Below are 26,877 nucleotides of genomic sequence, written 5' to 3'. Positions count from 1 at the left end.
GCTATTACATGCACAATAGTACAACTATAAAAGATCCATAATGTTGGCGGTTTTGACAAAAGGGGATGCCGCCAGCGTTATGATCTTTTATAGTGTGCTATTGTGCATATAATAGTACGCTATAAAAGGTCCGTAATGTTGGCGGTTTTGATGAGAGGGAAATGCCGCTGGGCGGGAACAGACAGAAGGAAGAGCCCGTCATGTTCTCTCACAACGGAGAGGTTTTTACCGGTGCCCCTCCACACCCTCTCTGCCCGAGGAATGCTACTGTGCAGGATGGGCTGATGATGAAACAGGCCATGGGGGTGGGAGTGGGGGTGGGGGGGGGACTTCTGGGAGCCCCTCAGATACGGTTGACCCCCCCGGCCCCGCCTAATTGTATCCATCCCCGATCCCGAGGCAGATGGGGCGAGACCCCGGGCGCTTGTGAGGTCGATCCGCCCCGCGCCCCCAAGTGTTCCCTCAGGAGACCCCCAGCTTCGTTTTAAAATCGTTTCGCTGTGAATTTCTTTATTTATTTTACCCCCCCTCCTTCCCCCCCCCCCCCCCCTTGCCCCCAGAGTAATTTGTAACCAGACATTCATCCATCATCCGTCGCAATTCTGAGACATTTCTTAATTAATTAATTTTTTAATATCAATCATCTGTGGCTTGTAAAAATAAAAAATAAAAAATAAATAAAAATCCCCTGTCCTCTTCACATTTCTTTTATTTTCTGTGCCTAGTTTTAATTGCTGGAAGAAACTTCACAGAGCTTGTTTGATATTTTGGGAGTGTGTGTGTGTGTGTGGGGGGGGCGTCTGTTAAATGTGGCCTTGCTGTTAACTACTTATGGCAGGAGGTCTCCCCCAGGGGCAAAATGACACCCCCGTTTCTGCTCTCTGCCTGAGGCTAATTACCACCCAACAAAAAAGAATCAAAGGTGGCGGTGCTTTGAGAAGGAGCGGCGGGCGGTGATGTCACAGAAGGAGCAGGTTTGGCGGGAGTCTCGGTGGACTGAGCCCGCGGGCTGGTGTTCCTCTCGCGCGGTGGCCTGGCAGGACGGGGATGGGGGGGGGGGGGGGGGGGGGCTTTCAAGCGATTTTGGGCGGCAGGGAGGTGAAACACGGCCCCACAGGGAGGCGGCGGCGGTGGCGGTGGCGACGGCGGCTGCGGAACGTTCCGTAGCGTTCCGTTAGCCTGACAAGTGCCGGCTGACTGGAATGCTTCCCGGCTTCCCGTGCTGCACATGAAAAGGAACAGGCCCTCTCTCTCTCTTATTTATTTTTTTCTTTGGAAAAGCCAGCACCTGGAGCTAATTTACTAAATGGACTGACTTAGTCACCAGCAATCGTCTTGGGGGGCATTCTCTTTAGCTTTCTGGCTTGCCTTGCCTTTTTTCATGTGCCATTGCTTGCTGCAATGACAGTGCAATGACTGCCAAAAGCCAAATGCCCCAGTGTTCACATGGCACTGTACCCCCTTTGCCTCTGGGATATTGCTGTAGCGCTGTGAATTTATGTCACTGTGAGGTAATTATGCGCTGTAGAAATGACCTTATGTGTTGCCATGGGGCCTTTGTGATGTCACTATGGTGGTACTAGTTTGCCTTAGAAATGCCCTTATAAGGTGCCACTCTGCCTTTGTGAAGTCACAAAGAGGTACCACTGTACATTGAAAATGCCCTTATAAGGCGCCACAGTGCCTTTGTGATGTCACTATGAAGTACCGCTATGCCTTGGATATGCCCTCATTGGCTACCAGTGGGCCTTGGAGAGGCATTTATGAGGTGCCACTGATCCATGACGACGCCCACATGAAGGAGAGTCCCACCTTTTTCGAAATTAAATGCCTCACCCAGTCCTCCCAGGACAGGAAGGGAGGGGAATCAGACGCTCACACCCTGCCCTCTTCGCTGGGGCAGATTTCACTCATATCGGCCGCGTAAATAGAAACAAGCCCTTCGGACACGTGAACGCGCTCGAAAAAAGCAGAAGCGGAGACGGATTCCATTTTTGTTTTTTTGTCGTGTTCTCATGGCCCGTAGAGAATGCTGACACAAGCCTTCCTGCTAGTGCTCCTTCCTGTCTCAGCGCGATGACCTCATCACTCGCCAGAAGATGAAAACACTGCTTGTGCAGGGCAACTGATGTCAGAACTCCAGCAGAATTACAGCGGCCACTGCCCCTGCTTCTCATGTTCATGTCTGCTAATCTAGTTTACATAGCTTATCGTTTCGATCTCTTTTTTTTTTAACACTCTTGCGCAGTCGAAAATGTATTCGGCATGACGAGGTGGAAAAATGGTCTTTTCTGGTGGTTTTATGTTTCACTGTTTATTTTTGTCCCCTTCAGCTGTCAGAGGGGAAGACACATTTTTCATAATACAGCTAAACTGATTACATAAGTTTCAATTTTCAGGATTTATTCCCACACTTTTCTGAGGGGCTGCAGCATGCAAGCAGATCGCCAAGGAGTCTACGGTCGCTTTGGCGTCTACGGCCGCCGTCGTCAAGGTGGGAGCCCTCCGGACGGCACCGTTCCTGGCGGGAGCTGATAAGGGGGGCCGGAGGGGGGCCGAAATCCGTTCCATGCTCTCATCCCGGCGGCGAGCGCTACAATGGGTGCGATTCACCGCGCTGTTCCGTCAACTTGCCCCTCGGTGGCAGAGGGAAGAGTGCCCCCTTACACAATACGCCCCTTTCAGGTCACCCGTGTTTCTTCTTCTTCTTCTTCTTCTTCTGCTTCTTCTGCTTCTTCTTCTCTCCCCCCAGCTGAAGTGTGGCTCTGTTTTCATCCCTGTCACTGAAGAAGAAGAAGAAGATGAGGAAGAGGAGGAAGAAGGGAGGTCAGTGTGGGTTTTGTTTCTTCTTTTTTTGCGCAGAACACGACGGGGGGCCTCTCTTTTCTCCGCCGGTCCCAGGGCACATTTCGATGCCAACGCAGCAGAAACGACGGACTTGGTGGACCGTGGGAAAAAGCACGAAAACAGAGGCCTCTCTCTTTCTCTTCCTCCCCCTCGTTCTCTCACTCCGTCGCATTCTTTCTCCATCTCTGTTTCTCTCCCTCATTCTCAATCTCTCTCCCTCATTCTCTCTAATTCTCATCCACTCTCGATTTCTCTCCCCTTGAAGAGGAGGACGGAACAGAGGACAGATTTGTGCGAAGCTGAAATGTGATGAACTTGTGATGAACATGTCCGCCCTCACCTCAGGTTGAAACTGGGAAGCAACAAATCTTTGTTGGGCCACCGTTGCTGTATCCTCGCATGATTTAGTAGTGTGCACTTCTGTGCACTGTTGCCCTTTCGCTGATGATGTCATTCCCTCCGAGATCCACGCTGACATCACCCTACACTCCGCTGCTTGTGAAACATCAGCAAGTCGAGCCGTCTCGGACACCGAAGCTCTTGCCAAACGTGCACCGGCAATCACCATCTCTGTCAAAGTCAGAGAGGTCTCCTCGAGCAGCCATGCCAGCCATAATTATATCCAAGCAGGCCTGTCCAGCAATTTAATATGCGCCCCAATGCATGCTGGGATGCCATCTGCTTAATTATTGGATGAGCCACACCTGTTTGGAAGCCTCTGCTTTGTTGTGCCTCATTTGCCCAGGTGTTTTCATTTTTTTATTTTTTTTGTTACTAGGACATTATCTCAATATAATGAGAAACAATTGCAATCAATTATGTAATCAAAACAATTGCAGTGAGTGTAAGAGTCTGAATCATTTTTCACAGTCCTCTGGAAACATGAAAGAGGAACAATTCTGCAGATGTAAAACAAACATGGCGCTGGATCGCTGCCAGGCTCTTACCCTTCCCCGTAAATTTCACATTTTTTTTCTGTATTTAATCAGCCCTACATTGCAGGGTTTATAATCAATCAGGTGGTGCTATGAAACGCGGCTTTTTTGGTATTCTCAGAACAACTGTCAGTGTTCTAAAAATGGCAGGGGGAGGGTGGGGGAAGGGGGGGGGGGGTGCCTTTCAAACAAAAGGGGTTAGGCGAAACAAGAATCCAGGAATCAAAACAAAGAACCGACGGTAACGCTGCATTCTAAAAAGAAAAAAAAATCCACTCAGACTCTTTCCGTTTTTTTTTTTTGTCTGTAGGGAGAGAATAAACTGTGATGTCATCCTTTGGCACGGTGCATCCTTGGCGGGGCCCGACCCCCCGATATCCTCTGGTGGGGGGGGGGCTCCGGTGTGAACAGGAGGCAGTCGTCTCAGCCGGCTCTACAAAAGCAAAAGGCTCTTTTTTTCAAACACATACTCACTCAAAATGTATAATTAACTACTGATACATGCTCCCCAGACTTATTACATAAGTCAGAAATACTACGCGTCCACAGGAGTCTGGTGCATTGAAGAGATGCATTGTCAGTTAAGTTCATGTACTGTACACTGACACTGCAAATGGAACCCTGTAAATTGAATCTCTCGCCAGTGCAGTGTTGTTTAATCTGTTGCTTTAATGTCTTATTGTCATTTAATAAATCAGCTTTAAGCCCCCAAACTGTGTCCCGGTTCAGCCCTCTGAATTATATGTCCTGTTTTGGGACGTTTTCTCTCTAGCCTGTGAGAACCTGCGCTGCTGGTTTTATACACAGGAGATTGTCTGACCCCCCCCCCCCCCCCCCCCTCTCCGATGAGCCTTTTTTTGGAAACACGTCTAGACTGGGACAAACTTTTCCTGTGGTGACAAAGCCGCCAGCCAATCCAGGCCCGGCCCAACTGGGCCACCAGAACCCCGCTCACTGGGGAGAGGCCGAAGTAGAGAGTTGTCCAATTAAGCCCCCCCTGCCCCCCTCCCCTACCCAGGAGAGATATGAAATCAGAAATATTATGTCACCCAATGCATCTATTACTGCAACTTTTTTTCATTATCCTGGCAAAGTGATTGAGTGAGCTTATAAAAGGTCTATATTAGTATTTTATAGGAAGCCCCATTTAGCCATAATTGTTTGCAGTGTAATAAAAAGCAGGGCCTTCAAACCCTGCAAATTACAAGATTTAAGGCGGAGCGGAGCACCCACTCCCGCGCAATAACAAAATTTGTTGAAGTGCACAAACACTAAAAGTGTCAAAACCACACAACCGCTTCGTGGAAGGGGGAAAATTCTGGCAATGGGGGGATTTTGTGGGGGCACTACGTAACTCGCTGACACTTGCAATAAAATAAAAAGTTAACTCGTTAACTCGTCAGGGGGGAAAATGCCACCCGCAATTTTCAAAAACATAGCTGAACGAGTCAGTGGGTCTGAAGGCGCACGCTCGCTGTTGCTTAGTTACGGCAAAAACAGTACCGACTTCTCCTTGGATCGATTAAACTGCATGAGGTACAAGGCAGAGTTTTGCACCCCCCCCCATCACACACACACTAAAACACGCACACACACACACACATCCTAAAAACTATATTTAAACCTACTTTTTCCGTGTTTGGAATTCTCTATGACGGCGATGACAGCAGTTCGTCTTTTTCCTTTTCCTCCCGGGGATTTTATTTTGAATGTTCTCCGAGGTAAACAATGCCCCCCGACTGTTTTGTCTGGAACGCAGGCGGACGGAGAGGTAAGTAAGTTTGGGTTTGGCGGCAGAATGAGTCGGGCACTTAGCTGCGGTGCCTGGGCCGGGTTTTTTTACCAAGATGAAAGGGGGGGAAAACCTCTTCCGGTTGGCCCGGAGGAAGACACAATTTGCAATGAATAATAAAGAGAGAGAAAAGAGAGGAAACAAAGCGAAACACACAAAATAAAATCCCACAATAGGTGATTGCGAACAATAGCAGGAAACCGACACATCCAAAAAAGCCATACAGTGAAAACCACTCACATATCATATAGCGCAGGACAGTCTGCGAGCTTGTCAGGGATCCGTTCATTCTTTGCGTTCAGTACATTTGTGATGCAATGCATTCTGGGACACGATCCAATACCATAGTTTATTCTGTCCCTGCCTGCATTCTCGCTTTATAGCTACCCGGCGTTTAATGCTCGCTGTCACTCATCTTGCCTCTGGCGGGGCGCGATATCGTATCTCTTGCATCATTTAATGTTTTCCTGACCCCCTCGCACTTGAATATCACGTTCGGCGAGGGGAGCCCTGAGAACCGTAGAGGCTTCCTGTCTGGGAAAGCACCCCGAGGATTACTCAAGCCCCGCCCCCCCCCCCTCGCTGTCTGACCGCGAACCGCTCTCTCTCTCTCCGAGATCGTTCGAAATGCAGCGTACCGAGCGTTTTTTTCTGTAGTTCTTGCGTAAGAAAATAGGAAAATTCAAATGCATTTTAACACAGAAGCCACGAGGTTGTTAAAGTTTACACAATTGTCAAAAAAAGCAGTCATGTGACAAACAGTTTACCATCCATGAAGTACTTTATATGTGCCATAATTCTAGATAATTTGTGTACTTATTTGGTGGGCGTGCAGCCCTACACTTTAATGACTATGAATTCGGAACATTCTAAATTAAAAGTGAACATATGACTATAAAACCCGTTAAATCAAAATATAATATATTTGAGTGTTGCCATTATGTTTTTTAATTAAGAAAAGATGTTTGTTTGGAAAGCTTACTTTCCTTCACTTCATGAGAGGCTTGCACTTTAACTACACTGGTGGTTGCTTTTGAATTGAGGCCCTTTTTCATTCTTCCGACCTACAGATGTGATACAGGATGTACTGTCTCAAAGACAGCTCATACTGGGGACAACTATAAGGTAGATCCTTCCCTTTGACAAAATTCAGTGGGTTTCGCAATACTGTAGTCATTACCTTTCCTTAGATATCCATGCTGATTTTCTTAGTACTTCCTGGCTGAGGTCTTTTCTGATACGGTCTCTGTGGTTATCCTCACAAATTCCTTCTCATTGTGACCGCACCCAAAATATCCCTGGCATTTTCCCATCTGTCTTGTAGCATTGTACTGTGTCTCTTTCCAGTAGTCATATCTAAGCTGTCTATGGTGTTTGCCTCATACGTCCCTCACTGAGTCTTTTCCTGAGATATCTATGGTACCTCCTTGTATAACTCCTCGCTGATATAATCTCTGAGATCTCTATGGTGTTTTCCCTCACACTTGAGCACACTTGTACACTTGGGTCTCTAACTTGAGAGCTCTGGGGGGTTTCCTCTACGAGGGGTTTCCTCTATGCTTTTTCACTTGCTCGAGGTATCTGCGGTGATTCCCTCTGTGGTTCCTCGCGAGAGATAAGATCTGAGATCTTTGTTTTTTGCCGCTCACACTTGAACGCCTAGGCCTGTATCTGAGAGCTCCGCAGTGTGTTTACAGTACCCAGCGCAGGGCGTGGCACATCTCCCGCAGGGCCTCCTTCTCCGTGTGCTGGCTGGGTGAATCTTTTAGGCCGTGTGTGTGTGTGTGTTTGAGTGTGCATGTGTGTGCGTGCGTGTGTGTGTGTGCGCATGTGTGTGTGTGTCCCACTATGTTTGGTCCCAGCGGACTGTAGACATCTAGAAGGGTGTAGATTTAGGTTCAGAGACATAATGGGCATAAATGGACTAGGTCAATCCCAATATAGCGCCGGTTTTACCCAGTGTAGGTATGTCTTAGTCGGCTGGAACATTTTGACTTTTCAACCAAATGTTCTTTTTGCCTGAACGCCTAGATGGTGTTTCACTTGACTTTTCACCACAAACACTTTCCCTGGTGGTGCAAAACTGCCAGGTGATAAATCGTGCCACTTGCAGTGTCAATGTGGGTTCCTCAATACTATACTTTTCACCTTCTGACCTCCTGTCCGCACGAGTTACAAATGACAACACGGGGTTAACCAACGATCTGCCTTTCACATCGTTTCAAGTCACATCCTGATTAAACTGTACGGTTCTCAAATTGGGCTCAGTTAGCTTGTACAAAGGCGAGAGCCGTATATAGACCATGTAAACGTGAAGCCATTTCGGCTAACGCAGGCAAAAAAAAAAACCGCGGATGACCTCAGCACCGGACGCGTGTAACGTCCACTCTGCAACTTTTGCTATTACGAGCGAGCGCCTTTATTTCCTTATTTCTCTTTCCAGCGCGCTAATGTTTCTCTCCCCCCCCGCTCCTAATCTCGAGGAAACATATTGACGTGAACACCCCTCGAGCGCCGTTGTTCGCTCGCGGCTCGATCCCGACGAAAGCGCTTCGAATAAAAACGGGGGCCAAACTCTTGACGGCGGAACCGGCAAACAATAAACGCAGAGAAATATGAGGCAGAAATTGCGGCCATTATCTAAGCCCCGATGACTGATATGATGGTGGCCCATTCACTCTGGGAATTTTACACATCATTGAAGCTCTTTTTTTTTTTTCTTTGCTCCTAATGAAACGGCCTTCCTGGATATTGCATTTGAGCGACTGTGTGACCTGCAGCACAATGGCCGGTATTATATTTTGGGTTAGCTGAGATCATTTTTTCATCGTGATACAAATATTCTGAATCTAAAAGTGGAGCAATAATCTTGGCTTCCTCCCCCCCTCCCCCCCCCCCCCCCCCCCCCCCCTTCGATGCTGTTTAATTTGGAGATAATTGCAAAGCCACAACAACCCAGTTTGGTTTATCGTGGATTCACAAAAAGAAGTCAGTCACAGACAAAAGAAATATCCCCATAAGGATGGAGCTGGAATGTGTGTGTGCCTGTGTGTGTGTGTGTGTGTGTAAAGCCTAAGGCTCAGGGAAGGTCGGGATTGATGGGAGGATACCGGCGAGTTCAAAGACATTTTTGAGTTGAATGAGTTTAATTTGAGAGTAAACATCCATTCGAGATCAGGAGGTGGAAAAAAAAGATCCCTATCAAATGCTGTGATTACTTCCATAATGTGCACCACTGTGGCCACTGTGATCTCACGTCCATATCGGAAGAAAACATCCTCATTACGTGCATCGTGCACATTTACCCTGCAGGCAACAGAAAAGCTACATTGAAAAAGCCTGTTGTCTGACCAGAGCGTGCTGCAGATAGTGCCGCAGACAGACCTCTGGTGAACAGTCCTGAGTCAAACACATGTTGGAAAGGTGCTGGCCAAATTTGAAACCGGTCCTGCAGTTCCCGGACAATTTTAAACAAAACACATTAACAATCCTGTTTCTGCCAACACTCAGTAGTCTGCAATGTAATTTGAGTCAGAAGGGTTAAGGTATTTTAAATAAAGTTACATGAGGTGGATGTAAACACAGCTATAGGCTAGTGTGAAGTAATGCATAATAATGGAGTGTTTCACCTGAGTCCTGTTTTCATCACATAAGAATGAACACTTCCTCTCCCCAAAAAAGTATTTTACAGTGCTCAGATTAGACTCATCTGTTTTCCCAGCCAGGAACAGGAACTGTTAAATTAAAGAGCCTCTGTGCTCTACTCGTAATGCTAATGAATCAGGGAAATAAAAATCAAAATTAAACAGCATTCTCTGTTGTTCTTATGACCACTGAACAAGACAAAATGGCTGTCACCACTGGGGAATGTATGACTTGTGGTACATGAAAGATGAAACTGGCCCACACGTTGACAAAGACAAACTGCTCTCCTGACAACAGTGAATATCGCTTACCGTTCGGTACAGGAGGAGGTCCGCAGAGAATGAACCAGTCAAAAGAATCAGGCAATGTAGACACTCGTGCTGGAAAGTTTTTGGGGGAAAAAAACAATTTGCAAGATATGAAGCGTGTATTTTACAAAAGCAACTATGTGTTCAAACTTTCTGTGTCGCGATTGTGTTGCTGATTCATGAATCAAAAAAAAAAAAAAAAAACTGGTATAGAATTTGAAACTGCTATGAGGATTCTCCAGAAGAAAAATATTGCATGTTTGGAATAATTTATCCTCGATATTGAATGTACAAATAATTTTTTTTGTGTGTGCATATATTTGCTTTGTGTGTGTGTGTGTGTGTGTGTGTGTGTGTGTGTGTTACATGTGTATGTAGATGCGTGGGTGGCTTTATGCGGGTAGACCTTTTGTAAGATGAAGCTAATCCCAACAGCGGTACCACGACATTGCAAAGGTCCGCCTCTTGCAACACAAATGCTACCGTTAGATCAACAATATGAGGCAATCAATTTTTTTAATTTTTACTTTACTTTAAAAACTGCACTGACCTCTTGCACTGTTATTTTGTACTCTGGTGGTGAGGCCAGTGGTTGGCCAGATCCTGGAGCAGAGACCCAGCAGTGATTCACGGCCCTGACTGAGCCTTTTGGCCGAGTTTCCCCGTAAACTCCATTACCCTCCGACCGACCGGTTCCTTACCGAACCTTGGAGCAGCGGGCGCTCGTTCGACGCCAGGGGCCGGTCCGTTTGCCGGCGTGTGCGGGACGCGTCCCGCGGAGGTTACTGTGGTTACGTGTTTACGAAACGGAGAGAAACACAGCAGAGAAGAAAAAAAAAAAAACGGAGATCAACCCCAAGCGTAACCCATAATTTCAGGCTGTTGGCACATTATTAGCAGCGTTTTTATGAAAGCAATCCAGAGTGTGTGACTGTGTGTGCGTGCGTGCGTGCATGCGTGTGTTGGATGGAACATCTATTGAATAAGTGAATACGACGATTATTATTACACTATCTTATTACTATATTATTTTATATATACTATATATAAAATAACTATGAATATCGTTCATAATTTACTATATATGAACGATATCTTTCACTTATTACTGTTGTATTTATCCAAATATACTTTTCTTGGTTACATACAATGTGTGTGTGTGTGTGTGTGTGTAATGCATGTGTCTGTGTATGTCTGCATGTGTGTGAGTGCGCATGCGTCTGTGTGTGTGTGTGTGAGTGCGTGTGCATGTGTGTGTGTGCATGTGTTTGTTATGTGTGTGCATGCATGTGTGTGCGTGCATGTGTTTCTCCCTCTCTTTCTCTCTCTCACTCTCTCCCACTCACTCATTCTCTCTCTCTCTTAGGAAGGTGGCACCAGGCTGTCATAATGGGCTGTAAATCATTTATTAAGATGAGTGGGAAGAGATATGAGCTAATGTGTCAAATAAAATACCGGAGATGATTCTCAACTTTAAAGACATCTGACACAACCATTACCCCATTAAGGCAGTGAGCAAACTGGGCAAGAATTCCTAGGTCATAAAAATCAGTCAAGACAGATAACTGTGTCATCATTTACTCGTTATATACAACTCATTATAATATTCCCAGAACATTGTGACTCTTGTTAGTGTTGCTGTATAATTTATTGCCGATAATGTTTGTTTAAAGCAACTTTCTGCCTCAGCGTGTAATTTGTGCTTTAATTGTTGTGTAATATATATGTGTGTGACCGCTGTTACATAATTGGAAGATAGAAGCTACAAAAATCATAAAAAACTGTGGCAGCAGCTAGCATCAATTGACTGAAAGAAGAAGCATCCGGTTCACACACCACAAAGAGTAAAGCAGATCACAACTAAATTTTTTAAAAATCATTTACGGTCAGAAATCTGCATGGCTGCCTACATCTGTATTTCCTGACATCCTGATCATAAGCACTTTTCATCCTCTCATTAATCATTTACACAAAGAGTGTAGCAGAGCTAGCTAAACAAACTTGCTTAAACACAGATGGTTTTTTTGTGTAAATAGAGTTTTTTTAACGCTCTCGAGCAGGGAGAGCCATACTTGCGTGATGTCATTACATGGCAGTGTTATGCTGAGAGTATTTTCTGAATCAACGGAATCAACCATGAAGCCTGAAGGCTTTGCCAAAGCTGTAGTTGTTAATAAACCAGGGTTTATATTCCATAACAAACCAAGGCCCGGTATTCATCATGTTTGCCTGTCAGCTTATGATTGATAAGTTTAGGATATAGACAGAGGGGAAACCTGGTCCTATGTCAGCAATCCTGCTCTGGGATGCTTGAATAGGAGCCCAGGTGTTTTGGCGAAAGACAACAGTTTAGTCGAAGATTTAGCCGAAGATTTCTAGAAATACACAAGATGGCGGCTCTTGTGTGATGTCACACTGGGCGATGCTTAGAACACAGAACTCCAGGAGTAAACGAGCTTCTATGAGGAGCCAAACCCATTTGCTTCTGCCTGAGCAACTGCATGCTCAAACACCCAGAACACAGTGCCTACGGCTTGTGGGATACGTAGTCCAGCTTGAAGGCAGAGGTAGAGAAATGAATATTTCAGTCTGTGTGAGGCAGGGACGTTCCTCATTTCTCACTGCCAGTTTTAAGTTAATAAGTACATAAAAACGTCAGAGAGAGAGAAAGAGAACAGACCGTTCTGTTACCATAGATGACAACTGATGAAAAGTTGTCTAACAGAGAATTGGAAGTGATAGTTCATTGGCAGGTCCTCTTCTTTCTTTCTTTTTTTTTCCATTTAATCTGCATTCAGGGCCTTGAATTCACTGCACGTTCTCCCATACTACCTAATAAAAATCTTTGCTTCGCCCAACTATCAAAGGAGCTCTGTTTCGGATTAGCTCTCTGTATCTACACTACTTTAAAAAAATAAAAAAAAAATAAATAAAAAAAAAACTGGATTGTTTTCAGGAGGGTCGGTGCCAGCACTGCCGGCACCTTGGCAGGGGGAACAAAAGAGCAGAAGGAGAACGACATCGAAACCACTGCTCTTCTTCCTGCTCACACAGTTCTCTCGCTTCAGCGTGCACCTCCAGCTGAGAACCTAATTACCCTCTCCTAACTGCTTTCTCTCACAGACATGATTATGCTGGGGGGGGGGGGGGGGGGGGGGGGGGAGGATAGGATCCTGCTGACTCCTCCTGGGGTCCGGGGGTGAATGCCGGCACCCATTGCCAAAAAATGTGGTACTACAATCTAACAATGAACTTAGTTTTTTTATTTATTTAATTTTAAAAAAAGAATGGTAACAAAAAAAGTCATAATAAAACCAAGCTTACAGCAGCTACAGGGTCGATGAGGCCTGAGATTTTACGTCCACGTAAAAGAGACACTAAAGTTGGCTAACGTGACTTTTGGCTATTTTTTTAATTAACCCTTCGAAAAGTAGGATTTTTGGAATTAGCATTTATTTTTATTAGCCTTTTTTCAAAATTCAATGTTCAGTCAGTGTTCTAGAACTCCACTTACTTCCAGTTACCAATAGTGATTGTGACGTCACCATTGGAACGTTCAGTCGAGATATCTGTGATCTTGATTAATCGAGGTGCCCTTTTGGTGGACGCACCGATGGCGCGTTGGCGGGCAATGGGCGGGCTGAGCAGTGGCGCGAGCGGGACAGCGCTCGTGAGCAACACTAAACCGAGGAGCGCAACTCACAAGGGGGGGTGTGCTATTGTACCAGCTCCTCTACCCCTCAATTACCTGAGATTAGCTCGTGGCCAGTTCCCGTTCTAGCATTTCAATCCTACAAAACACACTTCGATAATGCCCCCTTCGTTTGCTGGCAGCTTTATTTCAAAAAACCTGTTTCTGTGTAAACAATCGCAAGCGGCTGCTAAGCAACTTTTTTTGAAAGCGGTTGGAGGTCGGCCAACTTGTGTAGCAGCTTGTGTCCAGCTGGAGTAGCCTGTGTCAGCCCATGTGCATTTCGTAATTTTTTTTTTGCTTTTGTTTTGCCCTGTCAGAGGCCGATTTGTGGTTGCCTCATGATCTCAAGGTTGGCGTGAGTGATTTATGGAGCAGTTTGGTAATATCTGGCATAATACCACTATATTGCATAACTCTGTCTGTGCATGCAGGTATTTGTCGATATTATGTGCTGTGGTGCGTCAGTAATCTCGCTGTTGACGGAACTATGTTGATTCACACAGTGCGTTATAGAAAAAAATAGCACTTGATATATCGGTTTTACATTTAATGTATGTTACATTTTAAAAAGGCATTATTTCTGTAACGGCTCTACACTGTTTGGACAAACTATTGGACAAAATCAAATAGTTTATGAACAGCGTAACAGTAAGATGTGGCCGTATTGTAGAACATTGCTAGCTTGTTTCCATTTGTATCAATAATTAAAAGAGGCTATTTTTTCGCTATTGCTGAATTTTATTGGACCGTATGAAACTGGCAGCGTAGAATGTAGGTTTGGGAGCTGGCCTGAAGTTTCAGTTCCCAGGTGGGGCTGGGGGTGGGGTGGGACTGGGGGTGGGGTGGGGCCATTGCTTGTTTGAGCGCAGCGCTCAACCTGAATGGCTGCAGTTAAAACTAATTACCCAGCTGTATAAATCCACTATGTGATTAAAAGACACACACGCACGCAGGCACGCACGCATGCACACACGCACATGCACGCACACACACGCACACGCACGCACACACACACACCTACACACACACTGCATCGGCTAAATGTAGCGTGAGCAGTCCAGATAGGACCGTTCCTGTTGTTTCTTTTTCCTTATATATTTTTTTGTAACCATGCTTGCATGCGATTGCGCCCTTAAAAAGTCCAAACGGCTACATCCCGGCTCTGAGCTGGTCTGAGGGAACAGGCAGCTGGAGTCGCTATCAGGGCATCAGGGGAGGGGCGGCAGCGTTATCAGCTCTCATCGTACGGGCTTCTGGTGCTCCAGTCATGCAGTGAAGAGGCAGGAAGGATTACTGCTGACGCGGCAGATTTCAGCCCCCTCGCCCGCGATGATGTAAGGGGGGCGGGGGGGGGGGGGGGGGGGGGGGGGGGGGGGGGGCGTTCAGGCTAAATACGCAAAGGGGTAATTAAAAATCACCTCCAATCACAAGCTCCAGAGGTTACAGGTAAAGAGGCTCGAGTAGGTAAAGTGAACTAGAGTGAAAGAGAAAAAAAAAACAACTTCACAAAACAAAAAAAAACTAAAAAGTTTACAAAAAAAACGCAGAGTTGCTGGGCGATTCTCACGGCTGATTGGGCTGGCAGTTGGTCCGGCGAGGGGATGACTGTGTTTATTTACTCTTTGTTGGGCGGTGAGCGAGCGCTAAGCTATGCCTGCAGCAGGCCGGGGCTGACATCGGTCCAAACCCCGCTGTCTGGCCCCGGGGACGGAGCTGCACAGTAAAAACTTCCTGCCAGACTTCACTGGGTGCCCAGGGCTCTGACATCAGCGGGGTTACAGGCAGGGGCAGGCGAGGGGTGGGGTGGGGTGGGGGGGATGGAGTGGGGGGTGAGGTCATCGGCCAAACTTGTGCTCATTTAAAAAAAAAAAAAAAAATTGTGGTCCTGTTTGTGCCTTTGGAGATAGAAAATGTAGGAAAAATGACAGTTTTGTTATAATATTTGTAATTTATTTATTTACTAATTGCTTGATTGATTGATTGATTGATTGCTGACTCTACAGTGAGTGAGATTTAATATAGAGCAGAAAGACTTGCAATGAAAAGACCTGGATCCTCTTTATTATGGACAGCCGGTCCCCCAAATAACACTGCGCTATCCGCCAGGATGACAGCAACCGTTGGCTGTGAATTTGAGCCGCTCAGAAGGGATGTAGGATTTAAGGCCCATGACACATGGGGATATTTAACACAAATATTGTTTTAGCTAAACTGTAGATTAAGGCAGACACAATCTGCGCCTTGGAGAAACTGAGTCAAAAAAAATGACACGGTTACTGGCTCTGTGCTTTCCGAGTGATTGCTTCCTCAGACTGGTGCGTCGCCATGGAAACGCTCTCGTGTTAGAAGGCAAGCCCTGGACCCTGCAAGCACAATATTGCCCACGCGTGAGGCATTATGAGCGAGGAGGCCGAGGAATTCTGCCCAGATGTCTTGTCGCCTCTGCTTTTGTTGCCATGGCGCCAGTGGGCACATGCATATTAAATCAAACATATGGCCTCTCCCTCAGAGGAGAAGGTGGAGCACCTGACCCCCCACCACTGCCCCCCCCCCCCCCCCCACCCCATTTTATCCCGGTCAGCTAATTTCAATGTCTCCACTCCCGGGGTACAAAATGGAGTATTTCACTTTTGCGTTTAAAAGTGAATGCTACAGCCCTTAGAAATGATGCCATTTTACAGACACTCTTATTATACTGTGCGGCTTGCAGCGAATGCTAACGCTACCGTGAGAGAGAGACCGACATCACAGTCTTTGAAAAAAAAAAAAAAAAAAAAAAGCCCTACAGCACTGCAGCACTCGCAGTGCTAGTTATCTGGAGCCGCTGGGTCTGAGGGAAGGAGGATGCCGTGAAGCTCGTTTTTTTTAACGAGCGAGTGACTTCATCTGCTTGGGGCTCCACGGGGCTTTGCAGCTTCGACGGAGACGGTCCTGATTTTGCCTGGGACCGCGTCGAACGTGTCCCCGGCCGAGCAAATGATCCTCGACTAATTCTAACATAATCGTCGCTGGAGCGGGCGACGGAAAAGCAAAACGCGAGCAGTTTGAGCCCTCGGGGTGAAACTCCACCGCTGAGGCTTTGCATCGGAGCGAACGGGTGGTTTCTAATTGAGGTGGGGGAGGAGTAAGGGGAAAACATGGCAACCCGTTGGATAGGCTGTGACAACAAACAACAGAAGTTAAGACAAAAAAAACTTTTGGTTTTTACTTTTGGGAGAAGAGGGGCAGTGAGTGAGGGAGCGTGTGTGTGTGTGTGTGTGTGTGTGTGAATGAGAGGGGGAAAGTGAGAGTGAGCAAGTGAGTTAGTGAATGAGTGACCCAGAAAGTCAGAGAGAGAGAGAGAGAGAGAGAAGGAGAGAGAGAAAGGAACAAGAAAAGCAAGAAGTGCTTTTGGCCCAGGTCAAGTCATGAAGGGGAATCTTTTAGAACCAGCAGCCATTGTTATGGAGGGATATGACTGTTCCGCAGAAGAGGATAAAGCATGAGATTCCATCAGCTCACACTGTTGCCCTCATAATCTTTCCACGGGTTAGACCTTTACGCCTGGAGGACTTGTATGGCACTTGAATGACATGATAATTGACGCTAAAATGCATTTTTCATTCTCACCGCTGTCACCTAAATTTCCGGGGGGAGTGTCGGTTGGAAACATATCTGGTGAAGCTTCTTAAAATCCTGTAGGTGGGCTGCTCCTACACACTGAAACACTCATCCGAAACATGATTGACAACTCACTGATTATACAATTTTGAGATATTTTTGACTGGCACTCGTGAGATTTATTTATTTATTTATTGTTAACATACGGAGCAGAAAGCATTGTCTCCCCCCTGGATTAGACTGTACACTAAGAATGCCGTGGGCTTTTTTGTGTGACCTTGGGCCCAGAAAAGATTAATTTGAGTGCTCTCAGCGCTGATACAGCGATTAACGTCTCTTTGCGGGGAAATAATCTTTCTTAGCGTCGTGTTATTATGCGAATGGGAGGCCGTCTCCATAAAAAAAAAACGGGGGAGGAAACACGGAGCGAGGACAATGAAAGAAAGGAAACCGTTTCCCGGGCCGTACGCAAATACAGCCCCGCGCTCCGCGTCGTCCGGGCCCGCGATTGCGATCTTAGCATAAATAACCGGGCCTGTCCAGCAGCACATTCCAGGCCCGTTTGGAAAAGGGCGTTCAGACCGGGGGGGGGGAACTCCGCCCCCCCCGTGCTTCCTTTCGGCTAATTGAGCGCCCCGCCAGGCTGGACTGACCTTTGGGGCGGCGGAGACCAGCGCAGGAGATCCCAATCTCTGACTCCGCTCCGAGGCCTCGCTTAGCATAGCATGTTTCTGAGTCTGGAAAATGGAGGGGTGGGTGATAAGGTTGCCAGGTTGCGACTTATCCACCGTTTGAATTCAGTCAGGAGTGGGTTGCCAGGTTGTGGTTTATCCCTGTTTGAATTCAGACAGGAGTACATTGCTCAGCAGGGATTTATCCCATTTTCATACAGATAGTTCAGGATTCAGGAAATGAGATGATATCTAGTTCACAAATATTGGGGAAAAAAAAGTTTGGTTCAGATGGGATAGGTTGCCAGCGACGTCAGTCACGGTACACTGAGATGCTTTGGGAATACGGACTCGGATTTGTTTTTACATTTATTCGGTCGATCATATCAAACAGAATTTTATGTTTATACCAAAATTATATCTGTACTGGTCACAAGTTTGTTTATTCGAAGAAATAAATAAAGAAATAAAATAAATGAAAATTATGCTTTATGATTGGGTGGAAACCCCAGCATTGCTGAAGAGTCTCTTGCGGGCAGCATCGATGGTTCGACCACAGAGATCTGAATGTGTGGCTTGGCTCTGGTTTAATAGGGGAAGAGTGCATAGCCATCTTTTTGAGACAAGCAGTTCACAAGAGAACAGAGACCCGGACACGTCTTGGGTTTCATTCCGTGACATAGACTGGGAGAGTCAGTGGAGGGTAAGCACTCTGTCACGGCTACAAGCAGAGATGACATTACTGGAGTTAAAATGCAAAATTATATATATATTAAATATATAATACATAAATGTGTGTGCATGTGCGTGTGTGTATTTTGGCTAACAAAACTAATCAACGTTATCAACAAGCAACAAGCAACTCTCGACCCGCCACTGGTGCCAGCTGTCAGTCTGCAAAGGATTGTCAAATGGGCGTTACAGTGGTCTGCTAGGGTGAAGACCATTCGCCAGCTTAAAAAAAAAAAAAAAAAAAAAACACATTTTTTTGCATCCTTTTAACCGCTGACCGTCATCTTGCCTGCTTCCTCTGAGCTGTCCGTGAGCAGACTGCTGTAGTGCCTGCAGACAGGCAGCTGTGTAAACCCGTACAGCAGATGTTTAGATGTTTGATACTTTGATGTTTGAATTGAAATCTTTTTTACTGTTACAGATTAGAAATGTTTCCACAGTTGAACAGAATTTGTAGTAGTTTATACAGATTTGATCTGTGTGTTTTAATTAGCATGCAGGAGTGGGAGGTATGTAGATGCTGTATTTGTAGATTGTAAAATTCCCTTCGGTATTCGATCAAAGAATGTTTAGACCTATGCACGCGGTGTTCAGTTTTCCTCAATATTGTATTTCTGGACAAGAAAACTGAAGGAGGCGTGGCAAAAACAGAAAGAAAAATAATGCCATCACGGCAATAACTTACTAAAAACAGAAACTAAGAGAAATTAAGAACACTTAGTTACATGTAGCACATGCGCGTTGTCACAAATGTGCCAAAAAACATATATCATGGCCTGGTCTCACGGATTGCGGAAATAGCTTAATTTATGTAAGCAAATGTGACCGAGACACAGTTGTGCTTGGCCGGGCCAGATGTTGCTGTGGTCGATGTCCTCACAAACCACATGGCCCAGAGATGCCGCCAGTGCTGCATTCTGGGACGGCAAAGAGATGAACACCATCTTTCATCCATACAACACAATATTTTGGGGGAGAAAAATCAGCTGACACAAGTAATGTCCCCAGATGTTTCTTAAGGAAACATGCAATAAAATCAAAACTTCCTTTATGCATATCTTAAGTGCATACATTTTACACAATAACATGATATTGAAGTGACACACACACACGCACATACACACACACACACATACACGCATGTGCACACACACACACACACACACACACACACACACTCTCTGTCAATCAAATGTAATATTTCCGCCCATGCTAAGATACACTTTCCATTTTCAATGAATTATTATCCATATCACATTTGGTACAATTATAATTTATTTTAAGGCCAAAGTCTAATGGGTGAAATGGCTTGGCAATTAGCCTTGACTATAAACTTTAAATACAGCACATCTGTTTCTTCTTTTTAACTTGTAACAATTAAACTGTCCCCCAACAAGCTCACAAAAAAATTAAAAAAAATAAATCCCAAATATAAATGCATTATATAACCAATTCAAATGTTTTTTCTTCTTTTTTTAACGTTACATCAGAAGCTGTGTTTGAGGGTGCAGATACGAGGCAGTGTGATGTAGTGCGTGTCCTTTAGGATTACATCGCCGAAAGATTTTATCAGCACAAACCAAGAACAATTCCCTGACCTTTTCTGCAGACTTTAGCCAAGGATTTAGACATGTTTTATTTGGGTGGATCCTGGTGACTGCGTTACATCAAGGCTCAGCGTTGGGAACCAGGTCAGACTTATTTTCTGAAGCAGGCATACTTGACCGCATCTTGACCACAAAGTCTTAGCCCTGATTGGCTCTTAAATTGCCTTTTCTGGAATTCTGGAGCACCGATTGGCTATCTTACATTGCCTTTTCTGGAATTCGGAGTTCAAACCGAAAGTGCTCAGTGACGCGCAGTTCCAAAGGACACCGGTCAAAAAAAGGTTCTTCGCTGGAAGAGCGCCATGTGTTTGAAAGTTAGAAGCTCCAGGGCACAGATGAGCTGGAGGCTCTGCACGTATTAACCCTTGGCTTTACGCACCTGTGGCATTGGGATACACTCAGAGGCCAGAATGTGACTCTGTTTTCATTACATTACATTACAGGCATTTGGCAGACGCTCTTATCCAGAGCGACGTACGACAAAATTTTCCCATAATAACAGCCCCACCTTCCAGAAGAGAAGCATGCGGCTGTACATGGAGCCCTCCCCCCCACACCCCCCCACACCCGCCAGTGTTGGAAGGTCTTTTGGGGGGTCCACGGTCATGCGTGTTCCCATTCTTCCGGAAGCTTCCGTGCTTCCAGATGGCCTACACGGCCGGGCGAGCCTCCCCTGTCCCCCTCTACACGGGCCAGATTGCACCAAGTCGAGCGGGACGGCCGAGATAAGGAGCTGTTTGTTTGGAGAAGTGGGTTGGGTTGTAGGCGCTATGAGAAAGAGAAACCGTGTGACTCCACGGGGGTGAACGGGAGCAGGTCGGGTTTTTAATTCCTGACAAGTGGCATTCATCCAGTGTCTTGAGGCGGAAGGCTTTCAGGCCAACGGGCATTGTGATGCGAAAACAAAAAAAAAGAAAAAGTGGGTTGACACATGGCTTGCTAATAGACGGCCATATATTCATGACCCTAGTTTGGGGATGGACTGGACTTTGGGATGGGGGGCGGTGTCTTTTGTTTAGGTACTTTGGGTTCCCCCCCCCCCCCCCCCCCTTGAATGGGTCCTGTTGACAGAGAAGGTGGTTGTGGGAAGGTTTAGGGGATGCTATGAGAAAGGGAGAGAGAGAAGTACTGTTCATTTGGCTGGAAAAGATAGATGGTGAACAGACGGTGGCGATGGCCGGTTTTGGGTGGGAACGCCCCCTTTTTTTCGGGAAGGGCTTTTCACAGGGGTGCTCGGGCGGTGTATGGCCCCTCCCCGGGGCGTTTCACAGGCCGCTAGCGAAAACACCATCGCTAAGCCGTTCACCCGCCTCCTCTTTCTCATTCCAATTCATGAGCTCCTCTCTTCGATTGTCTCCTTTAAAACCATAGACTTGCTCCCAACAGCCCCTCTAACCTCCCCCCTCCTCCCTCTCACTCCTCCCCTGGAGGTCAATAATAACCCCAATAAAACCTCATCATTCCATGGTAAACTTGCTGGGAACAAAAGCTCGTCGGCAGAATAGCTCTGGTATCGGGAAGTCCTTCGGCATTGTCGCCATCTGTGCACCAGAATCCCCGTGAATAGAATGATTGAGTCTTAAATAAGCTTTTTGTATTTCGGGGTGGGGCCGAGCTGTATTCTTTCTACCCCGGCCTTGGCCCCGCGGATTCACGCCACATCTGCCCCTCTCCCATTGATCGATATTGAGCGACCAATCACTTACCACACTCAATTAAGCCCGTATAATTCCCTCTTAGAGGACTGGAGCCTTCAAGCACCCCATGAATAGGTTCTACAAATGAGACTTTAGTGACTCCAGTTTTTCTTAGGCAGGGTGGGGTTGGGTGGGGGGGCGGAGGGCTTACGATAAACAATGGAGATTGATGGCAATCTCATGCCACCAAGTTCCCCTTTTGAATAACGGGTCATGAATTGAAAAAGGGGGCTGCTCGGTGGAACAGCTGTGTATAATCTGGTGAAGGTCTGTTTTGCTTGCGATCCTGGCGTGTTCCCTGCCATAATCACACCCCCTGCCCCCCCCCCCCATCCCACCCCCTAAGCCTAATCTGCCTTTTCACAAAAGTGTTACAATTAATTTGCTGTGATTTCTATGGGGGAGCGCTGGCACAAGCATAATTAAGAACCCTTTAAGATACTGCAGAATGGACTAAATGCCAATGGTGGGCCTTTGTATAAGCATAAAGACCCCCTCTTTAATACCCATTACGACAGCTTTTGAAATCCACGCCCGAGGGGGGGGGGGGGGGATTTAAATGCCCACACTAGAGAAGTGAAACCGTAGTCACGGTCGCTCGTGTACCGAGGAAATCCTCGATGGCCCGACTCTATCAAACCAAGCAAAGCAAAATTTTAAACAACGAAAGGGAACTGGAAAAATATATATATTTTAAAATATTATCATTGGATTTCACTTTGACACTTGACACATTGACACTGCTTGAGAGACAACAGCAACAGACTCAACAGAATGCAAATTCCACACCCGGAATCGACTCTAGACCTTTTGTAATTCCTACATGGATCACCTGATATGAATGCAAAAGCACTCATATTAAAATAGATAGTCTTAGCACTCTGTACTTTAATTTCATATCCATTGTTTTATTTCAAGTCCAGTGCACTGGAGCACGGGGCCAAAACAATAGAAATGGTGTCACTGACCAAATACTTTTAAGCATTTAACTGTAGGTGTAGCGTACAATTACAGAAATGTCAACATATTTAGCTAAAGGATGACATAAATGTACAATCAGGCTTATGATTTCTTCAGCAGCCACTTGTACTCATTTGAAAGACATCCTGGCTGAGGCTCATCCCATTTTAATGAAGTGTAAATTTAGGAAATGTAATCAGCGGTAAGATAAGAATGATGTGTAAACATAAATTTTTATTAGAACACGACCATAAATTAGGCAGACATCACGTTATAGTGATAAGGACAATGATAGTTTCAGAGCACAGTTTTTTTCTTCTTCTTAATATGGTAATCATTGAAGAACCTGTTTCTGATTGCCAAAAATAATTGTGACAACCTTGCAGTGTAACATTTTTTTAGAATCAGTGTAAACCCCTTGAGCCTTCAGGAACTTGTATTGCATTTACTCTGTTACCTTGTGAATAATATCTTGTGAGCTTTCATGCTGCAGTGTGCTTCCTCAAACATGTTGCATTTATGGGAATCTGATAACAGATGAATGCACCGGCATTATGTACGTTAGCGCAGAAGAAAATATGTGCATCTCCATCTAATGCGTTTTCAAAAAGATTTGAATGAGAGGTTTTTGACCTTTTTGTTGCCTTTGGGATTTTCTCTGTGTGACGGAAGACCTGCTTGCTCTATTCAAAGGCCTGTTTGAATATTCAGGGTGCAGCCAAGAGGTCGGATCCCACAAACAGATTGGCTCCCCCCCTTTGTTCAGATTGTATGCTGACAAATTGTGCTTTTAAAAAAAAAAAAAAAAAACATTAAATCTTTGGATTTGTAGTCTGTTTAGCCAGCGCCCCCCCCCAAACCAACTCCCCCCCTTTGAGTTGATAATGAGGTGAATGCACAATAGACCCTTTCTGTCCACCAGAAAGCATGATCACATGGATTACCAAACAGATGCTTCCATACCCCACTGCCTTGGGTCTCACTCACCTGTCAGTTCTCTCGCTCGCTCTCTCGCTCTTTCTCTTTCTTGCTCTCTCTCTTTTTGTCCCCCACTCCCTCAGTCTCCCTCCCTCTATCTCTCCCACAGTCTCTCTCTCTCCCTCCCTCTATCTCTCCCTCTGTCTCTCTCTTTCTCTCTCATCTCCGTCTACCCCCTATCTCCCTCTCACCCTGTCTCTCTCTCCCTCTCCCTTTGCCCCCTGTCCTGCTTGCATTGTCTGCTCTCCCATCAGGCATAAGAAGCCATATGCAGAAAGGAAAATGTGAGGGGGAATCTGCCTACCCATGGTGCCTTGCTGCAGCCTTTGTGACATGGGCTGGGATACTTTCGGTCCGTGGCGTCTTGCACGCGTGTTGTGAACATGCATATCACTCCGCTGCACACGCACGTGTTCGTGTCACCGTCGACAAACTCTTTTTGTCCACAAAAAAGAGCTTTCACACAGGAAAGCCAAAGGACTGAGTTTTTTGGGGGCTGTTTTCGTTCTCCTTTAAGCGCTAAAATCACCCCCTACCCCTCCCCCCCCCCCCCCCCCCCCCCACCGACTGCATTTTCTTTCGACCCAGGGCTTACGTTCCTGCCGCACCCTCCGTGCTCTTCGGCGTGGGGGCGGAGCCTGAGTTTTTGGGCGTGGGAGATGAAAGGCTGAAGACTGCGCCCGCGTCCTGTGAACACAATCTTCCGTTCTGTTACCCTCCCTGCTCTGATCTCTCTCTCTCTATTTATCTCTATTTTTCTCTCCCTCCCTTTCTATCTCTCTCTTTCTATCTCAATGTTCTCAAGAAATAATGTTCTTTTTTTTTTTTTTTTTTTAAACTGGGTGGACAAAATCCAACGTTGTGCTGCCATTCACATGACAACAGGGCTCTGTTTTTTTTTTTTTTTTTTTTTTTTGGAAAAGATAAACACAAGGCAAAAAAAAGAAAAAGAAAATCAAAACCCGACTTGACATATCCCTATGACAACATTGTCACTGTACTTGCATTCCAGCCAGCCAATCAGCCGATTTAAGATAAATGAGTGAGCCCGCAGCCACCGCGGGCGTGGGAACCGTGGAGCGCTTCCCCGAGAACGAAGCAAGTCCTGTAAATAATTTCCTAGGACAATCTCGTGCACGAGGCGGTGGGCGTCGTTCTGTCTGTCTGCAATCCACGGGCTGGCTGGCTGGCTGGCTGTCTGTCTGTTTCACCCGCTTTGAGTCCCCCTCTCACCTCAGGCAAATGCTAGCTGACGCCTGTCAGAACACTTCCCCCTTACAGTGCGTTCTCACCGTGCGGCAGGTCGCATTTCCCTACGACAACCTGTGTGAGCAGCTCCCGTAAGAGAGTTTCGTTCTGAGAACCGATCGACACTGCATTCTACTGCATGGGCGCTTACCCCAACACGTCACGCTGTAAAATAAAAATGTCTGATATTACGTAAATCAGCACTGTATGGTATAATTTTACAACAGGCTTCTTTTGACCTTAGGTCAGCTCTAACAGTTTGCAGGAGTCCTGTAGGGATTGAATGCTCTCTATCAGAGATGATTAACCGTTTGAAAGCAATGGCTTCTAGAACTGTTCTAGAAACCAGTGCTTTCAAATTACCAGTAGCGATTGTTACATCAGCATTAGTGTGCTAACAACATTCTAATCACATATTTGTGACCTCACACCCATAAAGGGTTAAACATTTTACCATGCATGTATTTAGAGTTTATTTTATTGTATTTTGCCAGTTGGTTGCAGGACTGGACTGATCCAGGTGGTTGTGGTGATGGTGGTGGTGTGGGGGGGGGGGGGGGGGGGGGGGGGGGGGGGGGGCTTTGTTTAGGCAGGCCAGAGCATGACCCCGTAAACCAGGGCAGGAAGTGGTATAATCACCTGGCAGGATGATGAGTGGCGTGTTTACATGGGACACCTTTCACTCCGAATGGCTCACTTTTCTCTGTCCCGCTGAGCCGCGGTTCGCCCCTCAGCCTTATGGGAGAGGGGGACGGGAGGGGTTGGGGGGGGGGGGGGGGGGGGGGGGGGGGGGGAGCTGTCAATCAACCCCTTTCCTTACCCAGGCCTCAGCCCGGCTTCTCTGCTACAGAGCGTTACCCTGGTGACGCTAGCACGACGTCAACGTGCGCGAACGGTACCGGCCGAGCGCTCATTTACAAACGTCTTTATAAACAATGGAAAACAAAAAAAACACTTACAGCTGTACGCCTGGAAACAACAAAACGACCCATTCTCAACTGATTAAAAACTAGCTGGGAAAACCCCGTAGGATGCTGAGAGAGAAACTAAAACATTTAAAAAATTAATCGTTTTTTTTTTTTTTGATAGCATTTAACAGCCTGCTTTTAAAAAAAAGCACCACTGCCTGGATATACAACATCGTGTTCTCACCGTCCGCACACACAACAACAAGACAAAACAAAAAAACCGCAGATAGCAGGTTATTTATAAACCTCGCAAAGTCTGTTTCTACTCTACTCCCATTCTTAAAACAATATTTGGTTCGGAGCCGTAAGCAGTTTTTGTTTTTTTCTTCCCCCCTCGGTCGGCCTGCCGCTAGTCTTTGGTGGTCTGCCATAATTGGTTGGGAACAGGGGTGGCCGGTTCTGCCGAGAAAGTTCAGGAAGGGTCTCCGGGGGTCGCCTCTCCTGTTCCCCCCCCCGTCGGCGAGGGCTCCTCTGCGAATTATATCCGTCTCCGGGAGGGTCTGCGTGCGCTGGTCGTGCTAAGTTTCGTTAGCACGGTTCACGCAAGCTACAGCAGGACTCCGCAAGCTAGCGCTAGCACTTCCACTTTAAATCCAGAGGTTGGGAATGTCTGTGGTGGGAGGATAGGATTTGAGCTTTTCTTCAAACGTGCATAATCCGTTAATGCTTTAATCATCACGACGATTAATTTGCTAATTGAATGATTTACCCCGAGCTGGTGGCCGATCTACTTTGTGCAATGCTATTCAGGCCTGTGAATACACGATATAGATGTTTTTGCTTTAAAAACAAAAGGGAATTTTTTTGTTTGATCATGTAGCCAGGAAAAGAAAAGTATTGGCAAGCAATTTTCTTTTAGAACAAATGTGTAAGCTCACAAAAAAAAAAAAAAAACTTTTGATGATGTATTTGATGGATGAGCCTGTTCTGCCTACAGTAATTTGATACCTGTGGTTGGGACGATCCGTTACCCCCACAACAGCCCCAAAGGGCTGGCCAACCAGTTTTTTTTATGGTGTAATGATTTATTCGTGCTAATTGTGGCACATTCTCTACTCATGCGCTAGTTCATAAATAACTACAGGGCAACCCTTCATTAACCCTAGTCTCTCCATAATTGCAACATTCCAGTCCGGTGGCTTACTCAGTAACTAGGAAAAAGTTACACTCTCTAATTAAGTTTCACTATTGTTTG

General features: G+C 46.1%; 1 long non-coding RNA gene across 2 annotated transcripts; it reads right to left on the bottom strand.

Moving 5' to 3' along the window:
- Positions 1–1,397: 1,397 nt before the first annotated feature.
- On the bottom strand, positions 1,398–6,084 carry LOC118221392. Of its 2 annotated transcripts, none has more exons than XR_004764098.1 (3): positions 5,815–6,084; positions 5,411–5,530; positions 1,398–2,783 (listed from the first exon to the last, which is right to left on the bottom strand). It is a non-coding gene; the product is annotated as an uncharacterized LOC118221392 (long non-coding RNA). The 2 variants fall into 2 exon arrangements; XR_004764099.1 differs by lacking the exon at positions 1,398–2,783 and adding an exon at positions 4,169–4,215.
- Between the last annotated feature and the right edge of the window lie 20,793 nt (positions 6,085–26,877).

The sequence above is a fragment of the Anguilla anguilla genome, chromosome 2 (genome assembly GCF_013347855.1).
Source record: "Anguilla anguilla isolate fAngAng1 chromosome 2, fAngAng1.pri, whole genome shotgun sequence".
Taxonomy (NCBI): Eukaryota; Metazoa; Chordata; class Actinopteri; order Anguilliformes; family Anguillidae; genus Anguilla; species Anguilla anguilla.
This window is presented reverse-complemented; position numbering and strand designations above follow the sequence as displayed.